Consider the following 20,318-nt stretch of genomic DNA (forward strand, 5'->3'; position numbering starts at 1 on the left):
TAAACACTCTTCAAACTGTCTTCCAGAAGTAACATAAACATACAAATCAAGAAGATACAAATTAGGAAACAATGTATTTTGTTATTGTAAAATGTGTGTTCTCACCCAACTCTCATACAGAAGTCACTAAAACGTATACTTCCAGATGAAAAAAGTTCAACAGTAATGTTTTTTTGTTTAAGCAAAATGGATGCACTCTTCTAACTTTCATCCGGAAGTAACTTAAAAGTGTATTTCTAGAAGACGAAAATTCGAAATCAATGTATTTTGTTTTTGTAAAATGTGCGTTCTCGTCTGACAATCGTCCAGAAGTGTTTCTGACGTGGCGTCTGGGGTGATGCGCAATAGTTTTGTCTTCTAAATGTTTGAAGGGAAGGGTGTCTTCTAAATATTTGAAGGGGTGTGTTAGTAACAAAAATGTAAATGTATTGGTGTATTCTAAACACACAGGGTTTTATAAAAAAGTTACAATTTTAATTTTGTTCAAATTTTCAATACCAAAAATTTAAACTCTGTTTGTAAATTAAAATTCTACAACAACAAAAATGAAATGTCAATAAATAGAAAAAAATATTTTTTTTCTACAGGAATTTACTCGACTTAAATGTTTAACTTGTTTAACACTTAAATGTTTAACTTACTTTTTTTGGCCACTTTTAAGGATCGTACGTAAAATTGCAGTTATCCACAAAAAACTGCAATTTTTATACCCACCATCAAATAAGATGAGGGGTATATTGATTTTGTCATTCCGTTTGTAAAACATCGAAATATTGGTCATACACAAACAAAAGTATATAAATTCTGGGACCTCATTAAATTCTATGACGATCTAGCCATGTCTGTCTGTCCGTCCGTCAGTCTGTCTGTTAAAAGCACGATAAAGTCCGAATGGAAAGCGCTAGGGGTTTAAATTTCAATAAATATTTCTTAAAGGTAAGGTTTATTTGGTATTAAAAATAGGCAATATCGGTCCACGTTTTCGGATAGCCCCCATATAAGTGGACCGTCGAAAAGCAGCTTTAACAGTCATAACTTGATTAAAAATACGAATATAGTGGCGAAATTCGATATTAGTAAGGTTCTTGTGATCCAAAACCACTGTACAAAATTTTATGAGGATCGGTTCATAATTGACCCCCCATATAAGTTCCTCTTCAGAGAATGACACGCTTATTACTGGCTTTAAAATACTAGTATATAGATGAAATTCGACGTAAGTAAGTTTCATACGAGTCAAAATCTATCTAAAAAATTTTATGAGGATCGGTCCATGATTGACCCTACCCCCCATATAAGAACCCTTTCAGAAAATGACTGCAACCCTCACTAATGGCTAAAAAATCCACACAAATAAATCTAATACGAACCAAATTCTGTCTACCAAATTTTATGAGGGTCGACTCATATTTGACCCTACCCCCTATATATGGTTCCCTTCAGGAAATTATTTGAACTCTTAAAACTGGCCTAAAAATACGAGTATACGACATAAGTAAGTTTCATTCGAGTCAAACGAGGTTTGATGGAGGGTATATACGATTCGGCATAGCCGAATATAACTTACATACTTGTTTAAAATAGTTTAAAAATTGTAATTTTTATAAAACTCATACATATTTGATACTAACACATATTTAGAGTTAGGTACTTATTCACTAACACATGCTTAGGGTAAGGTACTCCTGTCAAAAAGTCGGACTATTTGTTATACTTTGGTACCAGCCTTTAGGAAATATGAATAATTCATTGAAAATTTGCTTTTAATTTTATTTAAATCGGTTTTTACTTGGATAATAAACAAAGAAAATTCTCTAACTCATTGTAAGACCTATTAATTGGAAAAAACAAAAAATGTTGATTTTCCTTACTGTAGTGTACAAAAAACGTGTATTATTTACTTTATGTAATTATGAATGTGGTGTATCACTATATACATAAAAACTTGTATTATTTATGTTATAATTGTTCAATTCACAATCAATGTTGTAGCGTTGTATGTCAGCAGCTGCTGCAATAGTCATAACAATGTTGTTGGTTTCATATGTTTTTCGAATATTGTAAGAAAGTTAAGTGTTGCCAATTGTTTATTTTAACATATAAACAAAAATTCAAATGATTTTAGCGTAAAAAACGATGAAGTGGTAACACTTTATCAGCTGTTTACCAAAACAAAAAACTAAAATTTTATTAAAATCAGTTTATTTATTAGTTTAAAATGTGGAATAAAGAAAATAAAAGAATTAAAAATTCAAAGAAATTAATTTCGTTTACTTCGTTTAACTAATTTATATTTTTTGATTCCTTATCTTTTGACATTGTTATGTCAATGATCTGTTCTCAATTACTTTTACTGCATTTTAGTAGGTACAATATACAACTTGATTGTGAATTGAACATATGTTTTTAAATCAAGTTTTATATTTATAAAACAAATATATAATGATAATTATGTAAACATATTATATTATTTAGAACCATTTATACTATCAAATAATCATTAAATAATAGGATTTTACGCGTTTATCCATATATTGTTTAAGATATAAGTAAAATACGTTTACAATAAAAAAGTATTTTGGTATCGCTATTTTTATATCAACTTTATGCTTTATCCATACTAGATCGGATTAAATAGTGTTAAACAAACGCAGTGTTAAAATAACTGTGAAAAGTAAATAATTTCTAAAAATATAATAGGAAACAATATAAATTTCAATAGAAATATAAAATACATAAAATAGAGTATATAAAAAATTAATAATTAAAAAAAAAATTGTTTTCATATTGGCATGAAAGTGTGGATATATATTTTTATAGGAATATCACTGCTTGGAAGTTTTGTGTTTGTTTAAAAGAAAATTAACAAATAATTACTTTTTACGCTGAGCACATTAGATTAACCATATTATGTTTAATATGTAACCATAATATGGTTACTTGAAGACATGTGATTACTTGAAACCATAATATGGTTAGTTAAAACAATAATATGATTACTTGAAGCCATTATATGATTATATGAAACCATAATGTGGTTGCTTGAATCTACAATATGATCAGGGATGGCAAAATTGGTACGATGGTACTTTTTTGATACTATTTGATGTGCAAACGTACCGTGATACTCCCGAGTCTTATTTGATACTTTCAGGGCTACAATCTCAATATCCGATTATCGTTTAACCGGTAGTATATCTATCTGTTAAAATAATTTTTTTGTATGGGAAGTTTCAATAAATCGTTTTGAAATAACAAGAGAATTAGAATATGGGGATAAAAGTTTCTTTAAAATTTAAAATACTTTTTATTATTTTAAAATATTTTTTTTTGGCACCTTTTCTCGAAAATGCATCAAGTATAAAGTTATAAAAGTTGTAGGAAACAGCTACTAAATTACTCTTTAACTTTAGTAGCTGTTTCTCTTCAATATTATCAGACCAAATGTTAAAATAGTTGAAACCCTGAGACTATGCTAGTCGCTTCTATAAGATTAATCAGTTCGAATATTACATTCCAATTTAAAAATGTATAAATATATTTCAGAAATTACAAACTTTTAACATGTGGAGAAGACAGTGAAACTCTGGAGCGTCGAAGTTAGATCCAAGTATCTTGGAAGTGATGTTATTAACACTGATTGAAATAATTCATTTAGTTCCTTTTTTCATGATAAAGAGCGGCCCGATTGTGGCCTAGGTGCATTTCTTTGATGTAGTACACATCCTCCTATCAACCTAACCTAAGTACTTTGAGATCCAAAAAAGTACTCTCTGAAATATTTGTTGATACTGAAACAAAATTTCTTTTTCCATCCCTGAATATGATGCTACAACATCACATTATGATTAATAAAACTATATTATAATGAAATATTCGGACTATATTTAATAATATGATATGTTATTATACTAAAAGTTATCATAATATGGTATTTTTGATAGTAAAAATGGTCATAATATGTTTTAACTTTAACCATAATTCTAACTATAATATGTTGCTCTTAGATTATGGTTACTACAACTATATTTTTCTTTGCGTGCACCATCAAAAAGATGGGGGTATATTGATTTTGTCATTCCCTTTGTAACGTATCGAAATATTGGTCATAGACCAACAAAAGTACATATATAAACTGAGTCCTCATTAAATTTTAGGACGATCTAGCCATGTCTGTCCGTCTGTCTGTATGTATGGTTTGTTTGGTATTGGGTAATATTGGTCCACTTTTTCCGATAGCCCCCATATAAGTGACCCCTCGAAAAGCAGCTTTAACAGTCATAACTTGTTTAAAAAAAAATTGTGAGGATCGGTCCATAATTGACCGGAGGCGACAGGCTGCGGTAAGTCCAGTGCTACAGGTACCCAGGTTAGTCCGGCGGAGACACCGGATCGGGCTAATCTGAATGCTACCGGCGACAAACCCAAACGCAAAACAAAAGCGACTGCGAATTTAGTGAAGTGTGAATTTAGTGAAAACTGGATGCAGCAAAACAAGCAGCGTGGTACCTCTGGGCATCATCCCAAGTGCCACAAAAGCATAATGCCGATAAATAAGCCTGTTTCGGGGACTACCAAGGCCACAAAAGTCTAGGTTACAAGCCCAGTGCCGGTTATATACAAGGGAACTGCGAAAAAGATTTCCACTACTGCGAACAGTTAGATCACGTTATACCTGCTGATGGGAGTGTTGGAAATTCTGGAAGTAGGACGAGATCCTACGAAGGCCTAGATCTACCGCCATATTTTCTGCGGAACAACATAAAAAGGCAGCGATACTGGAACTCCTACAGGTCGGCAATCCGGATCTTCCAACTCAAGACTGGAAGGTCGTCAGGGTTTTTAAACCTGTAGGCAGTTCCAGATGGGTTGTTGTGATGCTTACTTCGCGAGAGACAAGAAAGGCCTACTACGGTTTCGAGTAGATCTTCCTTCGTATTTACCGAGGCGATGACAAGGGACTATTGGAACAGGATGATCCCGATCCTGAACAATCCGCTGCGAATATGTCGTGCGACGAGACTGACCTTTCGCTGAGTCAATCAACATCTAAGTTAATTAAGGAGGGGGAAGTGTCAGTCGACAAGGACGATCTCCTTGCCTCTAAGAAGGAGGACGCCAACGTCAAAGTGTTGCGAAAATATAGAAGAGGAGATAGCATAGTAGCCTAAAGCAGTCTCAACATCTTTATTCCTTCTGATTTCATTGAACGACCAGTAACGAAGAAACCTTAGAAGTTTTAATGGTCAGGCTGTCAATCTCCGGAAAATGGACTGACATGCAGTTAACAGATCTCCCAGCTGATAGAGGAATATCCATAAATGAATATATGATCAACTGGGCGATAAACAGCTTCGACCCCTACAAATCACCGGGTCCTGACGGTATAATACCTGCGTATTTCCAATACAATGCTGTCCATCTCATGCCTTGGCTAGTGCGGATATATGATGCCTGTCTAAAATGGTCTTATATACCCGAACCTTGGACCAAGTGCACAGTGGTCTTTATTCCAAAGGGAGGAAAGACTTCTCATACGAAGCCAATGTATTTTAGACAAATTAGTCTATCTAAGGTTAGGGTTAGGTTATTGAGGCAGTCGGCCATTTGACCGACTCACTTTGATCCTAATGGTACCGTAATAGTCATTGTATGGAAAATTTAGTCTTCTTGCATGCGTACCTATATTACAGTGCCCTGTTAGGATGGTTACCAATATACGTAGTATCATCCTTGGAAGCCCAATCAAACAGAAAGATCATCGCTCATCATTCCAAGTCATTCTTGATTACAACATGAATCCGACTAGTGCGTCAGTGTCCCCTATGTGAAGGCGGGAACCTTTTCTTTTGCTAGTTCGTTCGCTTTTTATTTCCGGGAATATTAGAATGATCCGGTACCCAGAGTAGTTCCAGGCACGAATGGTTCGCCATCTCGTCAAGAGACACCCGATATTTGCGAAACCAGTCTGGATGTCGTGTAGACCAATTAGAGACTTTATAGCAGGTTTACTGTGCGTACAAATTCGGATATTAATATTGCATATCCTATAGTACCTCATCCAGTAAACCGCTCTTTTTATAGCTGAGATTTCAGCCTGTAGGATGTTGCAGTTATCGTTCAGCTTAAAACATACCGCTTTGTTTAAACGGGGAATAAAGAAACCACCACCCACGCCTGTAGCGGACTTAGATCCGTCCGTAATGATGTCAAATGGTTCACCTTCTAAGAAGGGTGGTACATTTGACATCTTAACTGTGAATCTTTTGTCCGGAAGGAGCGTGAGAGAGCAGTAATCTATATTGTCGGGAATGTAAGTCGTACTCACCAGGATAGAAGCATGACCATGTCGGTTTGGCTTCCATATTCCGGCAGCATGAAGTCTGACTGCCGAGTTTAATTCCAGTTGCCTAGCCATCAGATCGGCACGCAACCAATACATAAGTATGAACAACACCTGTGATGGCGTACTTCTAATCGCACCAGTGATCATTAATACAGAAGCTCGCATTATTCCATTAGTATGATTTCAGTGGGTGGATTATTCCAAAGCTTTCCACCAGACAAGCGCTCTATACATCAGAATAGGTTTTATAACCATGTCGAAGATCCATTTTGCAGTCTAGGGACTAATTTACCAGTTCTTACTAATGACCTTCCTACATGCGTACAACGCGATAGATGCCTTGGAGACTCTCGCTTTGATGTTTTGATTCCATAGTAGTTTAGAATCAAGAATGATACCTAAGTATTTTGCACTATCAGAGAGTTTAAGCTCAACCCCATTCAAGCAAGGAAGAGGAAAGGACGGAATCTTGTATCTATTCGAGAATAGGACAAGTACGGTCTTCCCAGGATTGACACTGAGACCACTGTTGTAGCTGCATCGACTCAGTCGGCTCAGTGATTGCTGCAGGCATTGTGTGACGGTGGTTAGATGCTTGTCAGAGACAGTGACCGCCACATCATCCGCATATGCGGTAGTCTTGCATTTCATGGAATCGAGTTCCATGAGTAATGAGTTAATGACAATATTCTATAAAAGAGTGGAGTGCCACGTTTCGCCATCCTGTAAACAGTGGCATTTCCCATGGTAGAGATTATGACACGATTAGTCAAAAGTCTACCAATAAATTGGGAGATCGGCTTGGTAACACCCAGCCTAGCCAGTTCCAATAAAATTTTTTTCTGGTAGTACATTATTAAAGGCCCCTTCAATATCAAGGAAGGCCACTAATGCATATTTCTTGTACTCGAGGGATTTTTCGACAACACCTACGAGTGAGTGAAGTTTCAACAGATCTACCTTTCATGTAGGAATGTTGAGATGCAGATAAACGGTGCTAGGTAGGTTCTGAACCAGTGTAAACAACATCAATAACATTGCAAAGAATAAAGTTGACTCACCCCTTGCGTTAATATCCGAGCATCCCCATATGTCATGATGTGTATTGGCGTCAGTCCCAATTACAATCGGAAACTATTCGTTGTTCGCCTTATTTAGTTCTTAGTAAGTGCTCGCCATGAGCCCCTCTGGTATGGGTGTCCCTATCCAGTACGGCCTGCATGGGTCAACACACTTAAGCATTCGCATCACGTCAAGATGACTACTTCTTCCTTTCTTCTTAAAATTTTGGAAAGGATAATTGATCTGCATCTCAGAATGCATATCAAACCTAACCATCTATTAGCTTCTCAATATGCCTACAAGAAGGGAAAATCTGTTGAGACGGCATTACACTCGCTAGTATGTCATATTGAAAAGACAATAGCGTAAAGGAAATATACACTTGTTGCCTTCTTGGACATCGTGGGAGCATTCAACAATGATCACCCTGAGTCGATAACATTGGCCCTAACGGATCTGATTATAAACCAATCAATAACAGTATTCGTCAAGATATTACTGGCCTAATGGATCATTATCTCTGAAATGGGTGCAGCAAATGTCACAAAAGTGGCTAATAGCGGTGGAGTTCTATCTCCACTTCTGTGGAACCTAGCGTTGAACCCACATTCCATGGATGTTTGGTCTATGGATTTGAGTTAATAGCGTATGCAGACGATGTATCTGTAGTAGTATCTAGCAAATATCTGGATACTATATCGCAAAGGATGTAGACACGTACATCACCTCTGCTGATAACAGGAGGCTTCTGATATAGTGACACCTTGGAATTATAAATTTATATCAACATGAAACAGCTGTTTATATTTTTCAATTGTTTTAATCTTTTGGTTAACTGTATTTGGTGAGTATTTCACAGCATTTTCATGTTATATTAATGTTTTTATTAATGTTAGTTTTGTATTTCAAGATAAAATGGTTGTAGACAAAATATTTTTCAAAACAACAAACTTTAGGATCACCTGATTACTTTGTGGCTGTCTTTAAAATACCACCACTACAACTGCAGCACGGCAGCATTTGTGTCCAATGCATAACTCAGCAGTTAGACAAAGAGTTAATGCATACGTAAAAAACAGTCATTTAAAGCGAAGGCAGTCGTCACGTTACTGTGCCCAAGAAATATAATTAAAACATATTTTGATTTTGTGTGAATTTTAAATAAAACTCCGTTTTATTTATTATTAGTTAATGTTTTTTTCAATTAATAAATCACTACTGAACTAATTTTGCAAAGATGTTCTTATATAGTTCAAAATTCACGGTTAACTAAATTTAGAAATGTAAGAAATAATGATAAAATTAATGGAAAATATTTGGTAATAGTGTTTTAAAGAAAATAATTAATGATTAAGTTGTGAAAGAAAATATTTGATAATTTGCCCTAAATTTAGCAAGTTCCTACTAAATTTTACACTCCTACAATTAAAATAAACGTTCCTATTAAAGAAATTCTATAGTTTAAAATTACCTTAAAATTTATGAAAATTTTAAAATTCTTTTGAATTTTTAACTGTGAAATGTTATAAGTTGACATTAAATAAAACAAAAATGGCACTTACTAATTTAGACCCTTTGGGTTTCAGAAAAAACAAATGGCGTAAGAAAAAACAAATGGCCGTAAGTAAAACAAAAACCGCAAATTTTTCTTCAAATAATAATTTGTCAATAAGAAATAAGCTTAACTTGAGAAAATGTTGAACACTTTTGGTTATTTATCAGTTAAGACGGCTTTTTGCCTCTCCTGAAAAATTCGTTCAATGTTTGTATGTTTAAACGTTATATACTACCAAACTGATTTTCTTCACAGCGTATTTCTGTATATCTGGAATAGGTAATAGCCTACTTTTTATTTTGAAATTTGAAGTGGGCGAGGAGCCACGCCCATATTATGAAAATATAAAATCTGTATATTTGAAATAAATATATATTGAAATAGTGTCAATATGATTATTTAGGATAAAAAGTGGGTGGACTAGCATTAGGGGGCGTGGCAACACTCATATGAATTAAACATTAATTAATTAATATTAAATATTAATTAAAAACAAAAACTCGTTTATCTGGGAAACTAATAGAACCCCCATTTGAATTAAATAGGAAAATGAGTATATCTGAGAAACTAAGAGTTAGAATCTTTAAATTTTACTTGAAGAGTATATGGGGCGGACTTCCAAAGGGGTAGTTGGTACCTCCCATATGAATTAAATACAAAATTTCGTTTAACTGGGAAACTAATAGAGCAAGATTCTTTTGCACAAATTACTTTAATATTCATCTGAACATTTTGGAGGAAAAAGGCAGGACTTTCTTCTGGGGAGCTTGAAGCCCCCACATGAATTAAATAGAAAAATTCGTATATCTAAAAAAACTATTAGAGCTAGAATCTTTAAATTTTACATGAAGAACTTTGACATTCATGTGAACATTTAGAGAATAACGGGGGACTTTCATTTGGGGAAATGGCACCACCGATAAGTGGGTTTTTTATTTATACCAGAGGGTAAAACAATAAATATTGTGTATCCCAAGGCATTAGAATGATAATTATTTTTTAGGAATAAAAGTATATATTAAGAAATAAATAGCTCATGAATGTATTACTTTAGAATTGAAATAAAATATATTGCCAAATGAAATTATAATAAAACTTTAAGAAAAAATGCACAATTAAATAACTAAATAAATATTTTTATACTCTTCACCTTCGTGACAAGGGTATATATATAAGTTTGTCATTCCGTTTGCAATTTCTATAATATAATTTTCCGACCCCATAAAGTATATATATTCTGAATCCTTATAGGTAGCGGAGTTGATTAAGCTATGTCCGTCTGTCTGTCTGTGTGTTTGTTTAAATCAGTTTTTAGAGGACCGGCGAGATCCGAATCTTCAATAATTCTGTTAGACATGCTTTCGAGAAGATCAGCAAAATCGGTCCATAAATACCGGAGATATGAGCAAAAATCTAAGACAACCTCTGAAAATTTCATAAAAAATTTAGATTGTTTATTCATGCTCAGACAAAAACTGTAAATTACAACAACAAAACAGTGTTTACTTTTACTAATATATTAGTGAGCATTTGCCGCAAAATATACATTTTTATCACTCGTCATACTAAAAATATTTTAACTTTTTTAATGTTATTTAACATTGCTACTTAATATTGCCGTTCTGTTTTTATGTTTAACTAGAAAAATTGCGACGTTACACTGCAATCTCTAGCAGCACGAATGAACAGTATTAATCTCTTGTTTGTTGTACAAGAAAAAAAATATTTTTTTGCTATAGTATTGATGATATTTTTATTTGCGCTGAGATTTCCTATCAGCAATTAAATTTTGCTTTGCAACTGCTAGCTGCAAATTTATTTATTGTTTTTTGAAAATATTGATGTTACATTTTAAAAATATTATGGAGTGTTTATTGTTTTGAGTGTGTGCCAATCGGTAACAATTTGCTTGAAAATGTATATTTTTGATAGATATGAGGTGAATAAAATTTTCCTAGCTCATAGAGCTACATAAATTTTTGACAAATGAAAAGAAAAATTTGAAAATCCAAAGAAAAAATATTTTACAATTTTAGTTTTTAATACATTTGTGATTGTAGAAAATAAATTTTAATAACAAACAAGTAAGAGTGTTATATTCGGCTATGCCGAATCTTTTATACCCACCATCAAATCACTGTTATGTAAATGAACTTTGATATTTTGAATATTTTATTATTATACATCGATATTAATGAGAACATCAGGGTAACATTTAAAAGAGGTCAATTAATGGGGGTTTTACGAGTAGGGGTATTTATACATACATATATGGACCAATTCTCATAAAAGTCTGTAGGAAGATTTCAGTTCCTTATTTGTTTAAAATTTCATCCATAATGGCTTTGAAGCCATTAAGGAACATTAAAGTCATAAAATATGGTAGTGAGATTTTAAATCAAAATTGTTTTATGTCGAGTTGCATTGCGGTATTCGTATTTTTATATTGAAGGGGCCTTTATTTGAAGGGGCCTTAACGTCAATTATAGATCGATCTCCGTAAAATTTTGTAGAACGATCTTGGTTCCTACAGGTCAGGTTTATATCGAATTTCATCGCTTTACTCGTTTTTTTGATGGGGACATTATATGGGGTAGGTCAATAAAGACTCGATCCACATAAAATTAAGTTAAGAGTTTTTGACTGGCAAGAAACTTAATTGAGTCGAATTGTATTACTATACTTGTATTTTTATGCCTTAAAGTATTTTCTGACAGGGACCTTATGTTGGGGTTAGGGTCAATTAAGGCCTGTTCCACATAAAATTTGGTAAAGAGATTTTGGCTTGTGAAAAACTTACTTCTGTGAAATTTCATCGCTATACTCTCGCTGTATTTTTAAGGCAATAATGAGCGTTAAAGTATTTTTATGGAGGGGACCTTACATGGGGGGTAGGGTCAATTATAGACCGATCCACATAAAGTTTGGTAGAAAGGTTTTGGTTTCTAAGATACAAACTTATGTTAAATTTCTTCGCTATATTCGTATTTTTACGCCCATAATTAACGTTAAAGTTATTTTCTGAAGGGGACCTTATATGGTGGGTAGGGTCAATTATGAACCGATCCACATAAAATTTCATAGAGAGGTTTTGGCTAGTAAAAAACTTACTTATGTTAAATTTCATCGCTATACTTGTATTTTTAAGAGAGTAATGAGCGTTAAAGTCATTTTCTGAAGGGGACCTTATATGGGGGGTAGGGTCAATTATGGACCGATATACATAAAATTTGGTTGAGAGATACTGACTTGCATGAAACTTATGTGTGTCGAATTTCATCGCTATATTCCCATTTTTAAGCCAGTAATCAGCTATTTAGTCATTTTCTAGAGGGGACCTTATATGGGGGGTAGGGCCAATTATGGTCCTATGTCCGCCATAATGCATAAATATTTTTCAGACGTCAAAAAACTGATCTATGCGAAATTTTGTGGTATTTGCTTCATAAACAACGAATTTGTGAATATTTGAAGCTATTTGTACATTATTCCGAGGGTACATTTGTATGGGGGCTATGTGAAATCGTTGACCGATTTTGCCCATTTTCAATACCAAACATTTCTGATCAATAAAATATATTTTGGGAAAATTTCATCTCAATATCTCTTATTTTGTGGACGCTATCGTGCCAACAACAGACAGACGGACAGACGGACGGACATGGCTAGATCGTCTTAGAATCTTACGAGGTCCCAGAATATATATACTTTATGGGGTCTTAGAGCAATATTTCGATGTGTTACACACGGAATGACAAAATCAATATACCCCCATCTTTTTTGATGGTGGGTATAAAACGACTATGAAATATGGCCATGATTTTGCCATTCGTTGAAAGTTTAATTTTTAATATACATGTTTTTAATCATTTTGTTTAAAGTTTAGAATTTTTAAAAAAAATTTTTAACATAGGAAATTTACGCATTTGAATTCGATTTCTAATTTTATCATTCTTAGTTAATTTGTTGTAAATTTGATAACGTTGTTGAATATTTATTTAATTAGTTCAATTTTAAATAATTTTTTAAAAATTCTTAATTTAAGTAATTGTGTAGGTAATTTGCAAAAATTTAGATCAATTGTATTTTTAACTATTTTAGTAAATGATTAGAATTTAGTTTTATATTTATTTATGACATAATGTAGACTTTTTATGTAATAAATTTAGGTATTAGTGTAATTTAGAAAATTGGTATAGGTCTGAATTTTTAGGTAAATTTAATAAAATTTTAACTTCATCTTAGTATTAATTCATTAGATTTAGGAGAATTTATTGGTTTTAGTTGTTTAAAGATTAGGTATTCTGGATAATGCTGTACTTAACTCTGGTTATTGATGATGATTATTACTTAAGGTGGTTACATAAGACCATGTGGTCTTATACCAACACAACTTCTTTTCTTGTCCAAATTTCGATATTTTGGTCTCGATATAGGGGTAAAAATGGAAGATTTTATATTCCACAAGGGTGTAATCTTTCTAGGATCTGTTAATAATGTCGTAAAGTCACCGCAATGGGGGTTGAAGACTATTCCCCTTCTCCTTTAGATGATCTACTAAGAAAACACTAGAAACCCACAAATCCTTGGCTTATCGACTCACTTAACTTGGCTTAAATGGTTTGATTTTTCTTAGCTTATTATTAATTTATGGAAATTTACAGACACTTGGTAAGACACGTTGTCACTATAAATCACTATGCTCAACTTTTATCAACTTGTTCTTATCACTTCACGTTTAGTAATGAGGTTTTGGTTGGAAACAATTACATAATCATCCTATTTTACTATGTCATAATTTTTTACCGCGTAATAAAACTTGTTTTATTAAGGGGAATTAATGTAGATCAATTGATTGCGTATGTTAAATAAAGACAGATATTGAAATGCATCTCAATTAAAGAGAAATGCAAAAAAATGCAATACTCACTGCTCAGAAATAAATTTATCGCATGCAATAAATAAGGGACGTAACCCTTATATGAATGAATTATTATTATATCAATATAAAAATACATGTAATTTTAAATGGATTTATTAAAAAAAATAAAAAATCGTAACAGGATATATAATATATTTTTTACCATCTAGTATAAGTAAAAACCCCAAATAACGATTTTGAAAATTACAACCACAATAGTTTTCCAGTTTAACAATATGTTACATATGAGAGATGCCAAGCAAATTATTGCAAGTTCGCCAATTCCTATTTATCTATCTATCTATCTATCTATCTATCTATCTATCTATCTATCTATCTATATAAATTATATATTAAATTAAATATAACAATTTGTTTATCTTGGAAACTAATACAGTTAGAATCTTAAAATTTTGCATGAATAACTTTAACATCCATGTAAACATTTTAAGTAATAAATTGGCGGACTAACGGTGGAGGTCGTTGCACCTTCCATATGAATAAAATATATAAAAATTCATTTATCTGGGAAACTAATAAATTTTTTTGACAGATGGGATTATTCTACAATAACAAATCGCCTGTTGTTTTTGTATTGTTGTATTTGTTGTAGCGACGAGGCTACCTTATTAAGTGTACACTGGATTAAACAGGGCAATAAAATTAATCAAATTAGAATCATACAGATTTATCGATTTTCGATGTCTCGAAAACTATTAAATTGATTTCAAAAATTTTACGGATTTGTGTTCAGCATGTCCAAATTCGTAAAAACACTTGTTTTGCAACAGAAAATTATCTAAAATAATAGTGTTTTAAGCAATTTATCGATAAGATAGAAAGGGGATTCAAGAAAAACGTGTACAAACTTGAACATTTGCACAAATGGCTATATGTATTTATAATCACCTTGTATAAAACAGGGTGAACACAAAAAATCAAAATATTTTTTGTTGAATTCTAATGAGCTTACTTTACAAATTATTTAAATCACATTGCTAAAATGTGGAAGATTATTATTATTGAGAATATTTAAACTATATTTTAGTTTAGTTATTTCAGTCAGTACAAGATATTATAGGTCGAATATCATCGATATATGGATAATAATGAATATACATATTTATATCGACATATGTACATACATACATATGCGTACAAATGTGAAGTGTAATACTGAATTTAAGCTCATGAAATGTCATAAAACTTTCAGTGTACATACATATATACATACCTACATATGTTTATTTACAAATTGCAGCATCAATATTGCCAAAAAAAATAATAAATAAAACTACAACTGGCAGTAGCAAAACCAAAATAAGGTTACATTGCTGCTAGGAAAAACTATACGCAAACAAAAATAACATCAATACCCGCCATATTAGTTTAACAAATTTGAGTGTGCACTGCTAAAGCACAAAAATATATTTGTGTTGGCCTGCATTTATGGCTGCCTGCTACTAGAAATTGCAAACACGAGTTGCAATTTTTATATTAATACGAATATATATGACTGCAATTTTTAGTAGCAAACTGATACATAAATGATAAAGTTTCATATTTATTTTATAGTCATATGTAAGAGAGGTGGTGCTAGTGCTGCATATTTAAACGCTGCAACAAAACACATAATCATACGGTAAATTTTTTAATGCACTTGTTTATAAAAACAATGCTAAGCACGACGTCACGATACAAACAAGGAGTATGTTGTTATTGGTTAGAAACATGAAATTTAGTATGTAGGTTCGAAAACTTAAAAGGGGATTTTTTTGTTACTTTTTCATTACACAAAAGGTACTTTTTGGATTTTCTATAATAATTTTTCTATAATAATGAATTTAGAAACATGAAATTAATAAAAAGAGACTTTTTGGTACTTTTTTCGTTCTACAAAAGGTACATTTTTAAATTTTTATAATATTGAACCTAGAAACATGAAATTTAGAATGTAGGACCTTGACTAGGTAAGAACATATAAAAAGGGACTTTTTGGTACTTTTTCGTTCTACAAAAGGTACTTTTTTCTATAATATTGAACCTAGAAACATTATGTAGAGCCTGGATTAAGTGGGAACCCATAAAAGGGAAGTTTTTGGTACTTTTTATACCCTACACCACTTTAGTGGGGAGGGTAAATTGGGTTTGTGCTGATATTTGTAACATACAAAAATATTCGTCCTATACCCACCTTAAAGTATACCAATCGGCTTAGAATCATTTTCTGAGTCGATTAAGCTATGTCCGTCCGTCTGACTGGCTGTTTCAAGATAATTTTCAAGATATTTGGATGAAATTTGGCACACACGCTTCTTTTCGGCCAAGGACGAAGCCTATTGAAAATGGTTAAAATCGGTTCATTATTTCGACTAGCCATCATACAACCGTACCCCCCAAATATGGCCTTTTGGCTTATAATTAATTTAAATGATCCATTATGTTAACAAAAGTCGACAAAACTTAGTTTTATACAACTTTAAATGACACTCCCGATTTTTGTAATGATCGGGCTTCATTTAACCCTATCCCCCATACAAACTCCCCTTCAGAAAATGACTTAAAGGTCAAAATTCACTTACAAGCACTAATAACACTTTTAAATTCTACATAAATAATATTGAAGAAGACTTAACTCCCCCTACCAACATTTTTAAGGATAGGGCCATATTTGGCCTATTCCCCTTTAAGCCCTCTTAAAAAAATCTCTTTTTTGCCAAAAAAAAGTAAAAATATTCCAATATAAAGTTAAAAAAAATAAACCAAATGCTTTATTATACCCACCATCAAAAAAGATGGGGGTATATTGTTTTTATACCCACCATCAAAAAAGATGGCGGGTATATTGTTTTTGTCATTCCGTTTGTAACACATTGAAATATTCGTCTAAGATCCATAAAAGTATATATATTCTGGGTCCTTATTAGATTCTAAGACGATCTAGCCATGTCCGTCCGTCTGTCCGTCTGTCTGTCCGTCTGTCTGTCTGTTGAAAACACGATAGAGTCCAAACGGAAGTAGCTAGCGAGCTGAAATTTTGCACAGATACTTATAGTTGATCCAGTTTATTTGGTATTGAAAATGGGCAATATCGGTCCACGATTTCGCCTATCCCCCATATAAGGCCTCCTTTAGAAAATGACATTATCGCCAATAACTGACTAACAAAAGCATCAATAGCGCTGTAATTCGGCACAAACATGTTTTATGGGGACATAAATCTTTTCATAGAATTTCATAAGGATCGGTCCATAATTGGACCTACCCCCCATACAAAGTACCCTTCAGAAAATGACTTTATCGTTCACAACTGACTAACAGAACCATCAATAGCGGTGTAATTCGGCACAAACATGTTTTATGGTGACATAAATCTCTTCGTAGAATTTTATAAGGATCGGTCCATAATTGATCCTACCCCCCATACAAAGTACCCTTCAGAAAATGACTTTATCGCCAATAACTGGCTAAGAGAAGCATCAATAGCAGTGAAATTCGACACAAACATGTTTTATAGGGACATAAATCTGTTCATAGAATTTCATAAGGATCGGTCCATAGCGGTGTAATTCGGCACAAACATGTTTTATGGGGACATAAATCTTTTCGTAGAATTTTATAAGGATCGGTTCATAATTGACCCTAACCCACATATAAAGACCCCTTCGCTCATAACTGGCTAAGAGAAGCATCAATAGCGGTGAAATTCGACACAAACATGTTTTATGGTCTCATAAATCTCTTTGTAGAATTTTATAAGGATAATTGACCCTATACATAATTGACCCTATCCCACCTATAAGGTCCCTTTCAGAAAACGACTTTAATGCTCATATCTACCTTAAGAAGCATATATATAACAATAATATTCGACATATAAAAGTTTTATGGGAACTAAAATCATTTTCTTAAATGAGTCCATTATTATATGATGAGTCCATTATTATGTAACCCCCTAATAATGTGCCCTTTAGACAACGAATTCAACGCTCATTACTACAAAATTCTACATACACAAGTTTCGTGCGAGCCAAAATCTCCCTATCAAATTTTATAAGGATCGATCCTTATTAAAAGTAAGAATATCGGTTCACGTTTTCTCCTATCCCTATTAAAATGGTCGGCTACGCCTGACTATACATTCATACTTTTTCGTTCTTCAAAAGGTACTTTTTAAAATTTCTATAATAGTGAACCTAGAAATAAGAAGTTAAGCATGTAGAGCCAGGATTAATTTAGATCGTATAAAATTCGTAATGACTGTTCTTTAACACATCATGGTGAAGGGTATATAAGATTTGGCACAGCTGAATATAGAACTCTTACTTGTTTTAATTATTATGTATTTAATTTCGATTGGGATAGCGTAGCACACCGAGTATTAGCTAGTAATATATATAAACATTACCAAAGTTAGTAAAAGAAAATGTTCACTGGGTTTTAGTATTATCTAAAATAGTTTAGTAAAAATTATGAAAAATTGTTCATTACGAATAAAAATATTATTATAAGAACTAAATTCATTAGTTAGATTGGGGAAATTTGTTTAAAAACAACTAAAAAACTTTCAAATTAACCAAAATTTCTTCATATTTACCACCCCTATACAACAAATCGATATTAGTAAATATGAAGAAATTTCTTCATATTTCTTCTTCATTTTGCAGATTTAGGTAAATTTTTGGTTATGTGTACTATTTCATTATTTTTTAAGTTATTTGATTTTTATGATAGTTGACTTTAATAAGTTGTTTAAGACAGTTTTCGCAAAAAAATTTGTTGTGTGAATTTTAAAATAAAAAAATGTTTTTTAATTTGATTCTATTCTTTTTAGAATCATTTATGTGTATTAATGAATAAATGTTTTTAATATTCCAAAGCAGCAATATTAAAAACATTTAAAATATCTATTCAATATCTATTTAATCTAGAAATAAAAGTATTTGCTTAAAGTGTTTTTTTATAAGTTTTTAGAGTTATTCATCGACGGACCGGTTATTTAAACCTACTGCAATACCTGTCCATTGGACAAGCTACTTGGGGATACATGTCCCTTAGGACACGTCAACAGTTAATAAAGTAATTACACGGAGAGAAAAAACATGGTTCGGCATTGTTAGGAAAACTATTATATGCTTTTTGTAACAATATTTTGTTGTCATAACCAAACAATTATTTTTATTGAATTTCATCAATATTTTAGTTACTGAAAACATTTTTATGTTTACGACAATTATAAATTTGAAAATTATTCTCTTTAGAATAATTTTAACTATCAAATAACCATTAAATGGTAGGTTTTTACATGTGTACCCATATAATGTTTAAGATATAAGTAATATATGTTTACTATTACAAATATTTTGGTTTCGCCATTTTTATATCAGTTGTATGGCTTAGATCGGATTAAATAAATTGTTAAATAAATGCAGTGTTAAAATAATTGTGAAAAATAAATAATATCTAAAAATATAATAAATATAATATATAATAATAAATAAGTATTAATTAAAAATAATTAAATTATATTTATATTGGCATGAAAGTGTGGATATATATTTTTTATGGGAATACCAGTGCTTGGAAGTTTTGTGTTTGTTCAAAAAAAATAATTAGAATTTTCGCCGAGCACATTAGATTAACCATATTTCGTTTTATATGTAATCATAATATGGTTACTTAATGCCATGTGACTACTTGAATAATATGATTACTTGAATCCATTATATGATTACATGAAACCATATATGGTTACTTGAAACTACAATATGATGCTACAACATCACATTATGATTAACAAAACTATATTATGAAAAATATTTAATTATAATATGATATCTATCTGATCATTATTACATATTTCTTGATAGTAAAAATTATCATAATATGTTTTAACTTTAACCATAATATGTTGCTCTTAGATTACACCGTCCAATACCATTTTTCACACACGAACCAAACCATATACATACGAAAGCACATAATTTATATGGTATAACTGCGTACTCAGTTTTTCATTTTCTGATCGTTTGTCCTTTTAAAAGGACTTTAAAATTTGAGGTGCATACAATTTTCAAAAATTTTTATAAAATATTTTAAGCCACCCTATTATAACAATAAACTAAAGAGGACAATTGCAGTATTTTTATCTCGTATTTTGTTTTATTTTTTAAGAATAAAAAGATATAAAAATATCCTTATAAAAGTTTATCCTTTATTATCCTTAAAATTTTATACGAAATTGTTCAACAAAAAATATTCATAATAAAGACATTAGAATGGAGTACAAAAGTCTGAAATTTGGTCTTCATAGCACCATTTGTTTAATTTTTATAATATTTTTTTAAATATCTCAATAAATTAATTAATAAAATTTTCCCCTCTAAAAATTTCAATTTTTCAAAGTCCTTTTTTTGTTAAAATATTATGTAGAA

The sequence above is a fragment of the Lucilia cuprina genome, chromosome 4, assembly GCF_022045245.1.
Source record: "Lucilia cuprina isolate Lc7/37 chromosome 4, ASM2204524v1, whole genome shotgun sequence".
Lineage (NCBI taxonomy): Eukaryota > Metazoa > Arthropoda > Insecta > Diptera > Calliphoridae > Lucilia > Lucilia cuprina.